Source organism: Cricetulus griseus, chromosome 7 (genome assembly GCF_003668045.3).
Source record: "Cricetulus griseus strain 17A/GY chromosome 7, alternate assembly CriGri-PICRH-1.0, whole genome shotgun sequence".
NCBI lineage: Eukaryota > Metazoa > Chordata > Mammalia > Rodentia > Cricetidae > Cricetulus > Cricetulus griseus.
Window position 1 is genome coordinate 125,797,732 of NC_048600.1, and position 13,415 is coordinate 125,811,146.

The 13,415-nt window shown below is 45.5% G+C and overlaps 1 long non-coding RNA gene across 3 annotated transcripts in view; it reads right to left on the reverse strand.

Annotated features, from left to right (window-relative positions):
• The window catches only part of LOC100754175, a 155,351-nt gene that overhangs the window by 40,269 nt on the left and 101,667 nt on the right, over positions 1 to 13,415 (reverse strand). The gene's annotated exons all lie outside the window — the stretch shown is intronic.

Genomic DNA, 13,415 nt, shown 5'->3' on the forward strand with positions numbered 1-13,415 from the left:
TGAGGTATGAGTAGTTATTCAGTTAACTCCCAGTATTAATTTTAAAAGGTTCGGCCAGGCAAATTCTCATGCTTTTATAAAGCCATCTGTGTGATTGCCTTTTCTATGTTGCAAGCTTTCCCAATGACAGACAGGCTGACATTTCAGGATGCTGTGTGCTTCGTTTTCATCAAAGAGGGGGAACCGCCGGCCTAGGTCCCTGGTTTGTTTTTCAAGTGGCTTGATTTGCTGATTGGCAAATTCTAACTTAATGTCTATATATGGTGAGGCTGAGGACACAGGTAGGTCCCACGTCCCTGAGTTGGTGTCTAAATGAGTGCGCCAAAGCCCTTCTGCTACCTGTCAGCCTACCAGGTTCCCTAGACCCAAGTGACCTTGCAAACATTTCTCCAGGTATAGATTGTGCCCAACTGGAGAGTCTCCACACTGGAACCCAATGCGTCCAGTGGAGTCAAGAGTCGGGGTCAAGGTAGATGAAGCCTCCCATGGCTCTCAAGCTTACTCATCCTTGGTTTTGTTTCAACAAGTTGTAACTATTTAGTCCAGGCTGGCCTTGAGCTCATGGTCATCCTGCTTTAGCATCCCAAGCATGGGATTACAGGCTTATGGCACCACACCTATCAGAGTCTTTGCGAAAATGAGAAACTCACAGTGTCTGGCTGTACTAGGAATCTGAATTCCACTGGTGACGTCTGGAAGCTGGAGGTAAACACTTCAGCATCTCTGTGCTTCCTTTTCCTCACCCATCATAAATGTTCCCCAAAGTATTTCCTACGTTTATAGCTGTCTTGAGGCTCCAATCAATACTTGCAAAACACTCAAGATAGTATATGATGGGTCACCATACAGGAATTGGGCTGTAGCTGAAGAGCTGGGGCTTATTCTGAAGTAGAACTCAACTGTCTATCTGATCTATGTCTCAGAGTCAATGAGCTTACCTGAAAAACCAGAGTGTTCCAGGCTTCCTTGCCGGGTGCCCTGTCCCTGCCAGTGCCCAGGGACTGGGGAATGATGATGGCTAGCCATACAGAGGCCTGAGGTTTGCATGTGTATACTTTTACCAACCTGTATATAGTTTAACCACACTGCAAACCAATGCCCCAATTAGCACACCTATCAGAGGCCACACATCTCTCTGCAGGAAGGAATTTTCTTAAAGAAATTGATCACAAAGGTTTGGGGTACAGCTCAGTATATGTCATTCACCTAACAGGTATGCAGCTTAGCAGGAGCACTGAAAGAAAAGGACAGAGGGACGGAGGGAGGTAGGATGGAAAGGGAGGGAGGAAGGAAGGAAGGAAGGAAGGAAGGAAGGAAGGAAGGAAGGAAGGAAGGAAGGAAGGAAGGGGAGAGAAAAACCACAAAGCCTTCAAGCAAACATCAAATGACACCAAACAAGATAGGAGCATGCAAAACCTTTACCCCAAATCGCCTCTACACCACAAAGATGCTTTGGTGTTGACCGATCACCTATTCTATGACAAGTATTAAATTGGGCTCCAGAAATATGGAAGGGAGAAGATAGGTCCCAGGATTCTCAAGGTCAAACAGTAAGACTGATGACATCCAAACAGCCACCAGACAGCGTACAGAGGGGGAGATGACTCGTCAGGGAAAGGCGTTTGCCACACACGTAGAACTCACATAAAGATAAAGAGGAGAATCTACTCCACAAAGTTGTACTTTACCACCAGAAGTGCACAGAGGCACCCATGTTCCCCAAATCATGCACATACAGTGATTAAAAAAAAATCTGTCATCATGTCTGCCTGGCATGATGACACATACCTCGTCACCCTAACATACCCAGCTGAGACAGGCAGAGCACCAGTTAAAAGCCAGCCTAGAATACATAGTAAGGCTTTGTCTCACAAACCCTGAACTGAGGGCACGGCTCGGTGGTAGAACATTTTCCTAGCAGATGCTGTGCTCAGAGTTCCACCAACAGAAATAGACAATGCTCATCAATGTGTCACGGATGATACTGGGTTACATAAATATATATGCATTGCATGTAACATTACTAAGCATTTAACATGTTCATTGTGGCTTGGGGACAATGTGGGGACTGACTGGTATGGAAAAGACAGGAACAAGGCTATCTGTCCCATGGCTAAGTTGTCTGTTGGGCCTATTTGGTTGGGAAGAACTTTCTAGCTGTACCACCTTAAGCATCCAGGTAGCAGATTATCAGCTGGATGCAAAGAAGAGAATGAGGGAACTTAACAGATATAGACTCAAAGGATGCTAGGAGAGGAGCCAGACAATGGAGGGAGAGGCATCTAGGGGGAGCCCGGGGGCAGCATCATGGGCACCCACATCCACACAGTTTCATTGATTCCATCAGCTGGATCTAGACCATTGCTTTTCATCCTTCCTGTCTCCCCTTGGGTATCCAGAGACACATGAGAACCAAGTTGGGAGGTAGTAATGAGGTAAGGATGGCAATCTGTGATTTCAGAAGAAAGGCCAGCAGAGATCCAAAATGGTGGGTCTTCTCCCAGTGGAAGCCATGGGTCAGCAATGGCTACGGGCTGCCCAGAGTTTATCAGAAAACCCTAAAGGGAAAGACGCTATTTATCCAGGAGTGGACATATAATTATTTAAAATGCTAAACTGAAATTAGAAAGTCCCTTCTTGTGACACTTTTTTTTTTTTTGCTGATTTTTTTTTTTTAACGGGCCTGTCTTATAACCAGGAACTCAAGATGAACAGTAGGCAAAATTCAGTATTATGTGATCAAAAGAAGAGATTACAGATGAGAACACCTCCCCATGCTTCTATGGAGCGAGCCATGTTTTGTGGTGCAGCTTTTCAAAATTGATACATTAGAAGAGAGTCAAGCAAACAAGGGCCAACAGCTTTTCCCTACGGCAGGTCTGCTGCCATTGTGGGGTTGGACCCTTCTACGGGGTGGAGACTTCTCTGTGCATGAGAGGGTATTAGTGACATCCTTAGCCTCTAGGTACTAGAAGCCAGGAGCATCCCTCAGGGCTGACAGGACAGTCGTCCATTGGCAAATGTCCCCTCCCTTCTGACCTACAGTCAGTCCTGCCACTGCTTGACAATGGGATCTCAAATGTTGGGGCTTTGACCTCAAGAAAACCTTACACTCCCATCTCCCCAATAAGGATGCTGGATTGGATTGGTGCTCCCCTAAATAAGGGTACCTAGAGGTACCTGCAATAAGTATTCAACATAGTTAGAAGTGACACCGAGTGGCAGGGAGTCACATTAGAAGGCTTTTCTTCTCTAGTCTCTTTCAGCGCTGGTTATATCAGGAAAAACATTTCTATATGCTAGCAGGAAGTTCTTAATGACTCTTCCATCGAGAGAGAGAGAGAGAGAGAGAGAGAGAGAGAGAGAGAGAGAGAGAGAGAGAGAGAGAGAGAGAGAACACACTTCTCAGGTTTAGTGTCTTGGAAAAGCCACAGATTCCAATGTCTTATGATTTCATCATATCCCATATTCATGCAATGCTGGGCTCACCAATGACTGTGATACCACATGGCCTCTTCATGCACAGTTTTAACATAAACTAGGTGGAAGCATGCAGCAGAAATGTTTTGAAATGGAAGTGTGCAGGTCGCTAAGGCACAGATCTAGGAAGCACTGGGAAGGTCTGTCTGCTCTTCTCCCATAAACTACTAACTTCCTCATGGAACTCGCCTTGATGGGGTATTAATTGGGAGAAGTTAAATCTGAGTTCCATCTATACTTTTGTTGTGGAGGTTGGTCATTTATCATTTGCTATGGGGTGATGTATGAGTCACACTAAGTTATATGTTGAAGCCCCTCTGCTCCTGAGAATGCCACTGCAGATGTCGTTTGTCACGATGAAGCCACACTAAGGTAAGGTGGCACTGGAACTCCATATGGCTGGTATCTGCATAAAAGGGGAAATGAGAACACAGACATACATAGAGAATATTATATGCCAATGAAGCCGGAAATTGGGACAATGAATCTCCATTCCAGGAAGTGCCAAAGGCCACCAGAAATCCACCAAAAGTTGGGGGAATGTCTGGAGCTGTCTGCATGACAGCTTTGTTGACATCACGGGCTTCCAGAGCCTGGATCTGCTGGTGGTTTCTAAGCCATTCTGGCTCGGATATACTTTCATTCCATCAACCCCTGTAAGCTATTATCACACTACAGGCTAAGATAGCTCGATAGTCACTGACGATCAGAGAAAGCGCTAGCTGTATTTTACATCCCCAAATCTCTTCGCAGACAGGAAAAACACACAACACTTAATATTTATTTAGAGACAGGTATTCATGACAAAAGAAAGACAGAAAACCTTCTGCACCTTTTGGGATGTTTGTGATTTTTTTTTGTTTTGTTTTGTTTGTTTTTTGGTTGGTTGGTTTTGAGACAGAATCTCATGTGGCACTGGCAGGCTTAGAACTTGCTATACAGTCGAGGATGATCCTGTACTTCCACTTTCTGAGTGTCGGGATTACAGGCAGGTGCCACTATGTGCATTTTTATGCAGTGTTGGAGATAGAATCTAGGGTTATGCCAGAGGAGCCCTCTCCCAACTAAGCTATACCTAAGTCTGTCTCCATGTCCTTAGTGTTCACACTTACAGCTTTATAAACAGCACAGACAAGATGCTTGCTAAGTATTTTTCTCTTGTCATAAGTGGTCCATGCAACCCGGGTGCCTAACGTTGGCATGGAGGTTCCAGATTAGAAACAGAAGCAGGTCTAGAGTGTAGGTCTTCAAGCCTCAGTGTTAGCAATGTGATCTCAATGTCTCCAGGATTCATACTTTTCCTCCAAAATGCTCCGGTTCTCCCAGCAGATATTCACAGCAACTGGGTCATTTAACCAGAAGCTTTGGGGAATACTCCAAAATTCCAAACATCTAGGCAGACTCACAGTTAAAATAATGCTACAAAACACACGGGCTCTCTGAGCCCTCCTGCAGAAAGGACCAAGCAGACACAGTCCTGGGATGAGCAGCCTGTGGGGACGAGGCCATAAAGTCACAGAGTCATTCCACAGTCAATAGTAGGAGCACTGAGGCTTCATCTTATACCAATGCCTAATCAGAACCCAGCATGTCTAAAGACTTGCCATGGATCAAGGAGACCACAACTATCTTACTAAGAAAAGCGTCTCTGTGGTTGTCCGTTCCTGCCATGGCAGCAGCTAATACACAGGCTGTGGGCCTGTGTGCACACCTTCTCTTCAACCACCATGAACACACCATGATCCCATAGTTCTGACTACCAGTACGTCAGGAGATCGATAACCAGGCTTAAATATGGTCACATTGATGCCTTGTGTATCGGGAAGTAGCCAAATGTCAGCTAGGAATCCGCAGGGACACTGGAGTCCAGAAGGCACACTGGCCATCAGCAACTGGACACCCCACACCCAGCTCTCACTCAGAGCTACAGCTCATCACTGACTGGCACATCTGGCATACCAGAAGCCCAGGTTTTGCTTGTGATCAAGTCCCTGCACATGTGTGTGCCACTCAGGGACACAGGTCCTAAACAAACACAAGCATCCAATGTTAAGTCCTGGAGTTTCTGCAAAGAAGGGTATGGATGTGGGAAGAAGGCTGCAATGATAACATGGCCCCTATAACTTAACACACAGCCTACTTAACAACTGCATACAAATTAACACTGGGAACTGCCTGCTGGCTGGACTCCATGTATAAATCAATGGTGTGGACCCAGCCTCAAGGCTACGCTGAAGAACACAGAAAATCTGGAGAAGTGGGGGCAGGGGGACCAACTAGGCTTGAAACAGCGTAAGACACATGAGGACACAGGCTGTCGAATACCGATTCTCTTCTTAAGCACGGAAAGAGACACAGAGCCCCATGGACACCCGCCCATCTCTGAGCCATATTAACAATGGTTCTAGAACAGTGGTTCTCAATCTGTGGGTCGTGACCCCTGGTCACATATCAGATAATTCCGTTATGTTTCATAACAGTAGCAAAATTGTAGTCATGAAGCAGCACCAAAATAATTTTATGGTTGGGGTCAAAACAACATGAGGAACTGGATGAAAGGGACGCAGTACTGGGAAGGTTGAGGACCACTGCTCTAGAGGAAGGGAGCACAGTCTTGAGTTGCCACCTTTTCGGATGCTCATCATGTCATGGCCCACCTGCATTCTGGACAGGCTCACTCAATGTTTTATCACAACAAGAGTCATTTAAAAATAAATAAAATGAAGGCTCCTGGTTCCTTGCCCCTGCTTGGGGTAACTTCCCTGAGGCAACCTTGGAAAATCCCTAGGCTGCTAGGTCCCCAGCTCAAAGTCCACCTCCACCCCACCCTACCCACCAACGGAAAAGTACTGGCCTCTCAGTGGCTAGGTTTCTTCCAGGGGTCTCTGCTGGGGGATGTATGTTCACCTCCTACCCATCGCCCTCAGGGAAATCCCCACCCAGCTGGCTTTAGCTCCAGCTTCCCTCTCTGGCCCAATTTGTTTCACACCCTTCAGCAACCAAGTCCAAAAAGCCAAGCAGTCAAGCGTGGCCAGCGGCCAGGAAAAAAGGCCCCGAAAAGCAAGGATCTCTTCAGAACCAATGGCTCGAAGCTTGGCTGGGACACAGAAGAAATGTGAAGATCTAGTAGATGGAGGCAAGAACAGCCTGCACCTAGCCTGCATCTCAACAGAGGGTGAAGGCTCATGGGTCACATACCCATTTTGATGGGGTTGTCCTTGCAGTGGATGGGGAGGCTCTGGCAACGGAGGGCAGAGAGAGGTGAGCTGCAACAGAGCCTGAGGCAGACACTAAGACCCTCACACTTCTTCACATGACAAGAAATGACACACCTGACTGGCCAGAGCACACCTGGATGCTGCTGGAGCCAGCCAGGCTTCCCAACAGTTACTCACTGTTCCCTGAGTGGAGAGACCTGGCAGCCAGTCTCCTTGCAGATGGGGTTTTTTTCTCTTCTTTGGTGGGCCACACCTTCTCCAGGCACACACTCCCTCTGTCCAAGCTTTGCATCCAAGCTCCAGTCTCTCACCACAAAGAGTGCCCTTCTCTTTGGCGGACTCACCTCAGACGTGAGGCCTCATGCAGCCAAACCACGCATTCAAAGGACATCCCCGGCACCTTTCTCTGCAGTGGAGGGTCCGTGGCTAGCAGCCACAAACAGTATGTCCTCCCCCTGCACTGGCACCCTATTAGGAATTGCCCCCTTGGTTCCTGCTGTACTCAGGGCAGAGTACAGGGGGGAGCTAATAGCTTGTCTGGGGTACTTCTATTAGACCAAATGCCAGTTGGTCAAAATCAAGTTCTTGAATGCAGAACATTGGGTGTCCATCCATTCTGAGGGGCCGACCCAGTCCTCAATAAGTAAGAATTTGAGAAATAATGAGGAAGGATCCCTTTCTCCAGTGGGGAAGAAAGACTACAGTCTCTCCCAAACATTCCAGAGTATGCACTGGGAGGAGAGTCCCACCCTACCTGCGAGTACTTCTTACTGGAAAAAAAAAATTAAAATTTTAGTCACACAAAACCTGGTTGTGAAAGGAAAAGAAAATGCCAGCCCTATTTGACAGACATCAGATTTATGACCATTTTTTAAGCCTCAAGTACGTCACAAGAATCGGCCCACCCACTGCACTGCCCCAACTGTAAACAGGGCTAGATGCCCATCCCTGCTCTCCCCCATGAGACACAGGGCCCTCTACTTCTGAACAGCCTTTGTCTCCCTCCCTTGGCTTCTGGTGGGTTAAAAAGATGCCTGGCTGTATATATATGGAGAACACTCCATGGAACTTTCTGGACTCAGCCTCCAAGACAAACACAATCCACTCGCGCCTTTACCGTCTGCAGGCAGGCCACAGATGCTAATAAACAAGACTGGGGTTTACGGTCTGCCCACCAAACTCCCCCCTCCCATCCATTTCACACTGGACAAGTCACAGGGGCTCATTTTCCCCTCCCTTGCTTTAACGTACAAACTGAGTAAACTGTTGTACGGCTTGGAAATAAATTTATAAATTTTGGCCTCCAGATGTGGCTAGAAATGAAAGTAAACACAGGGTGTGAGTGCCTGTGCTTCAGGTTTGCACTTTGGGAGGCTGAGTCTGCAAAAAACCAGGACAGAAGGAGGCTCCTTTGCTCTTGGCAAGGACATACCAAAAGACAGTTTTCCTGAAGTAGGGTTGCTATTTGCCGTGAAGAAGAGCTGTCCAGGTCTGGAATATCAAGGATTAAAATCCTGGCACAGATGGGCTAGGAAACAGCTGAGTTTCCACCCCCAGCACCAAAATAAAAAAGACAAAAACAACAAACAAACAAACAAAAACAAAATAGATTCCAGATGTTCAGTTTAAATGTGAGTGTGATATACTTTCTAAGGGAATATTACACTGTATTGAATATTAATGGGTGGATATTTTCCAGATGAATTATTGCCTATTTTTATAAGGATGCTTAACTAGATTAAAATTAGGAAATAAATTTCCTTTTAATGGTATGCTTGAGAGGATTGAAATAAGCTAACCATGAATTTAGAAGTAAATAAGTCAATGCATTATACCTTCAGGCTATCCACTACCCCAATATTCATGAACTATTTTGAAATTTTATTTTTTCGAACTGGTTAAATGTTACCCTGACCTCAAAAAAAAAAAAAAGAATAAGTAAAAATAAAATATAAAGAATCCAGGACAGAAATTTAGACACCATTCATAACCCAGTGTCCCCTGGCCAGGTAAGTGACACTGTGTACTCCCAAAATCCTGTTACAAAGCAGAGAGAATTAGAAACGGCCTATCAGGAGGCCTGCACTTCTGGGTCTATTTAGACAGAAAGCGGAGACAGAAGGTTGTTCAGGAAGGAAAGCAAAGAGTCAAGAGAAAACCGATAGTCTATTCTAAACAGGAACCGGTAGGTCTTATTTGATTTTATAGGTCAAAAGACGTGTGCGACTTTTAAACCCGAAGTCCAACTTAGCTATTCAGAATGGGGTACCGAGGCACAGAGAAAGCCTGCCATCCGAGAAATGTGTAATGTGTTAGAAGCTTCCATTACTTACGACCCCTCATTAGAAGAACAGAGGCATGGGGGAGGGTGTTGAGAGAGCATGCATGTGCTGGATGCAGCATCTGACTGCATCAGAACACTCTGTGCCCTCTCGGAGTATATTTGCTTAGCAAAGCAATAAAACAAAACAAAACAATTCACAGAACAGGTTTTATTTTTTTTTCCTGGTATCAAGGTAGTGAAGTCCCTACTCACCTCGCATGATCTTAGGATTGGGTTTGCAGCTATGGCTGGGTGCATGCTGGCAAAGAAGAGTGGACCTCCTCCTCCCCAGAGGAGAGGCTCAGAATTTACCTCTAAATACTGTGCATATCTACATCTACACAAAGGCCAGATCAGGACCGCTGGTTGGGGGGGCTATGAACTTCACATGTGCATGGGAAGGAAAATGATTTGGTTTTTGAAGTATAGACTTTGTATCAGTCATTTCATATTCTGAATGGAACATCCAGGGAAATGTGAAGGTTTCTCACTTTTAGACAAAAACAACAAGAATATCAAAACCACAAGACCATTCAGTAAGAGTCTCAAAAGGCTACCCCCTTTAAGTCTCTAATCTTCCTTTGATAAGTAGGGGGTTGTAAGGCACATGGGTAAGTGGCTTGGCTCACGGCTCTGATATATATTTTAATGTTGCCAGAATTAGGCGACAAAGTATAAAGATTGAGAGATTTTAAATTTGCCATAAATGTCTGAAAAATGGGGAGATCTGACAACCCCATAGCTGTATCCCAGCAAAGCAACAAGTCAGAAGCTGGGGGGTTGATAGGGCTCTGCTAGAGGTCACATGATCTCTAGACTAATGCAGCCCACCCTGGTCAAAGTGTTTGCAACTTTCATGTTGCAAACAGGATCATGTGCCTGATCCTGTAGGCATCCATATTTATGATTCCTGTAAAAAAAAAAAAAAGTACTTCTGCTTACAGATTCTTATTTTATCTTTCTCGTGTAAGTGCCAAAGATGGACACTGAGCCGTAACATGGCTTTGTGTCAAAAGAGACTCAGATATAGAAGAATCAGCAGCAATGATTGACACTCTAGGATTTCCCTGTACACAGCAACAGAACACTAGGCATTGTGACACTGCACAGTTGCTAACCACACAATAACTTGACAGATGTGCCCCCAGATCTTTGCATTATTGGTGTGAATTATCAACAGCAGGAAAGAACCTAAGAAAACAATCCAAAAGGCACATCTGTCCTTCCTTATCCCACAACTAAGTCACTGTCGTGTGGGTCACAATAGGAATATGTTCTAAGGATATCTGAAATCTTTGCAAGACACACACACACACACACACAGAGAGAGAGAGAGAGAGAGAGAGAGAGAGAGAGAGAGAGAGAGAGAGAGAGAGAGAGAGAGAGTGTGTGTGTATGAGACAGTGTGTGTGTGTGTGTGTGTGTGTGTGTGTCTGTGACAGAGAGATAGACAGAGACAGAGAGGGAGTGTGTGTGTCTGTGTATGAGAGAGAGAGACAGAGAGAGAGAGAGAGAGAGAGAGAGAGAGAGAGAGAGAGAGAGAGAGAGAGAGACTGGGATTGGCACACAGGTACAGGGGAGAAGGTAAAGTCAGAGTTACAAAAGCATTTTCAGCTACCCAGTAAATACCCAACCAGAAAACATGGTAAACGGACGCTAAATCCAAATGAAAGGATGAAAGGATGGAGAAGGAGCTTAGCCTGACATAAAGTCTCAGATGGCTTCTAAGTTGCAAAGGAGAAAACACGCATTCCTTGTCTAATGGTAAAACAAGGCAGCATTTTACCCAGGTGAACCAAATCAGCACCTCCAACCTGAGACAGATAGAGACTGATCACTGAAAAAGTCACGCACTGATTGACACATCACTCGACAGGTGTTTAGTCAAGAACAGTCAAGAAAGACAACCTCATCAGCTGGGTGTGGTGGTCCAGAAGGCAGGAGGCTGAGGTACAAGGGTTGCCAGGAGATGGAGGACATCCTGGGCTACATAGCAAGTACCAGGCCAGCCAGGGCTATATAGCATGGCCCTGATCCCAACAAAGCAATGCAATAACAAAATTAGAACCATAAACTAATTAATCCTCCCTCCAATCCCAAACACAAATAAAGGGATTTTCCTCTTAAAAACAGTTCTTTAAAAGTGACCATGTCATGAAAAACAAAGAGACTGCAGAAATTTGGCAGGTTAAAGGAAGCAAAAGCAAGGGGATCAGTCAGGACAACAGCTCACCTTACACTTGATTCTGGACCGGAAAGAAGTGGTGTTTTAAATGGTTAACAAACTTAGGACTTGCCTGGAGACTACAGTATCATACTGGTGGAAACTTATAATGGTGGCCACTGAACTGGGTTGTGTAATAACACATCCCTGATGTCAGGAACACTACATACTGATATATTTAAAGGGGAACATAGAAGATGCATGCAAATTACCTTCAAATGGCCCAGGAAAAAGACTTTTGAGTGTGTGTGTGAAAGATAGACAAAAGGTACAGCAAACTCAAAGGGATAAAATGTTCTGAATAGATCAATATGGACAGAGAGGTTATGAATAATATTTGCTTTTATTATATTTAAAATAACTTTCATATGAAGTTGAAAATGTGTGCACATATGCACACATGTGGCTAAAAGACAGCATAGAAGCATACTTTAAGAACAAGCCCGTGGGACAAGTCCCTCAGAGGAGTGAGCACTGAGATGGAGATATCAAAAAAGTCCCTAGATGAAAAATAAAATGACTTAAGTTAAAATTCAAGCTGCCAGAACCCAAGTATCTCCCGGGGAAGCAGCAGTGTGGGGGTAGGATACTGATTGCTCAGAATGAATTCTATCTATCAAAAGGGTGAAGAAACCAGGTGCCTGTGAGGATCCAACTGCCTGATGACAGGCCTTGTTCTCAGGATGCAAGGGCATCTCTCTTTAACAGGAAGTGATAATCACAGAAAAGGCACACAACCTATTAGCATGTAGGATGCACTAGTAAGATGTGCAGTTGGAAACCGCTACAAAAATCTAGGTGGGTGGTCACCAAATGTCAGCCACAGATTCCTGGGAAGCCACAAAATTAACATCTGAGTCCCACAAGACCACGGACACATGGAGCATTGTTAGGAGACTGGATGTGCAGTGCCTTATGCAAACATGTTGCATTCACCAAATATTTACAGGGCTCAGTCAATAGAAGTCCACGGAGAGATAAAAGTACTACGAGATGGATCTTCACCATTCCAGAGGGTAAGAAGCTCCAGGGAAGAGGAAAAAAAAAAAAAAAAAAAACAGGGTGAGTAAAAAGTGCTTCACAGGTGTGTGTGTGTGGGGGGGGGGCAATGCTTTGAGGTCATTTAGAAGACATTTGCTAAAGATGGCAGAGTGGAAGGCAGAAGCCCAAGCCCCGGCCTCTTTTGCAAGAAGCCAGTGTGAGTAGACACTGGAGTCCTAGGAAAGTCAACTGTGTCCTCGCCAAAAGAGAAAGGAAATAAAACAAAAGTTAATGTTGGTGTTCAGATCTGAGAAATGTAGAGATGAAGGGAAAAACCCAGCTTGGAGCAAGGGGACAAAAGGAGGCTTTGACTGAGAGCCATGAACTCTAGGAGACCAGCATCAAGGAGGCTATGGACATCTGGAGTGGCAAGTATGCAGAGGTAAGTTGGGGACAGTTTGCATAAGGAATGAGCTCGAAACCAGAGAGCCCAAGGTCATTCCTATTATGTAACAGCAGGCAGTTATGAGGGAGTTCATGGTGGGTGGGGGATCAGAATTGAAGAGCTATGATCAGTGTGGGTGCCGGGACCAACTAGATCTCAGGGGTTTGGAGGAGGTCAAACATCACTGTCATAAAACAAGAGTTGGGTTTCCATGGAAAAGGGATGGATGGGATATGCAAATGAACCAGGGGACTGGGAGCACCTCCCTCTCTGTACAAGGAAGGGTAGCAAGTGGCAGTGTCTGGGGAGTTTAACCTAAGAAAGGCCAATGATGCCGAGTCGGAGGGAAGAGTGGAGATGGAGAGGTTCACCTTCATTTTCTCCATTGCAAATCCTTGGGCTCAGCTGGAGACTGGGCAAGAGTGACGTCCACCTGGGGGGCTGGGAGGGGAGGGTGGACACGTTTAAAAGCCAAATAAGGAGTTGGGGGTGCTGGTCAACTGTAGTCTCTATAGCGTGAGCCAAAAGCCACAAAGGAGAAGAGAAGGAAGGGCTGGAAGGGAAAGGGGAGGCTCGAGTTCCCTTTCAGGAGACTAAAGGAGATCTAGGTGAAGATGAGCAGTGTGCTGGGGAGTTTTATGTCACCTTGACACAAGCTAGAGTTATCTGAATAGAGGGAACCTCACTTGAGAAAATGCGTCCATGAGAGCCAGCTGTAAGATATTTCCTCAATTAGCGATTGAT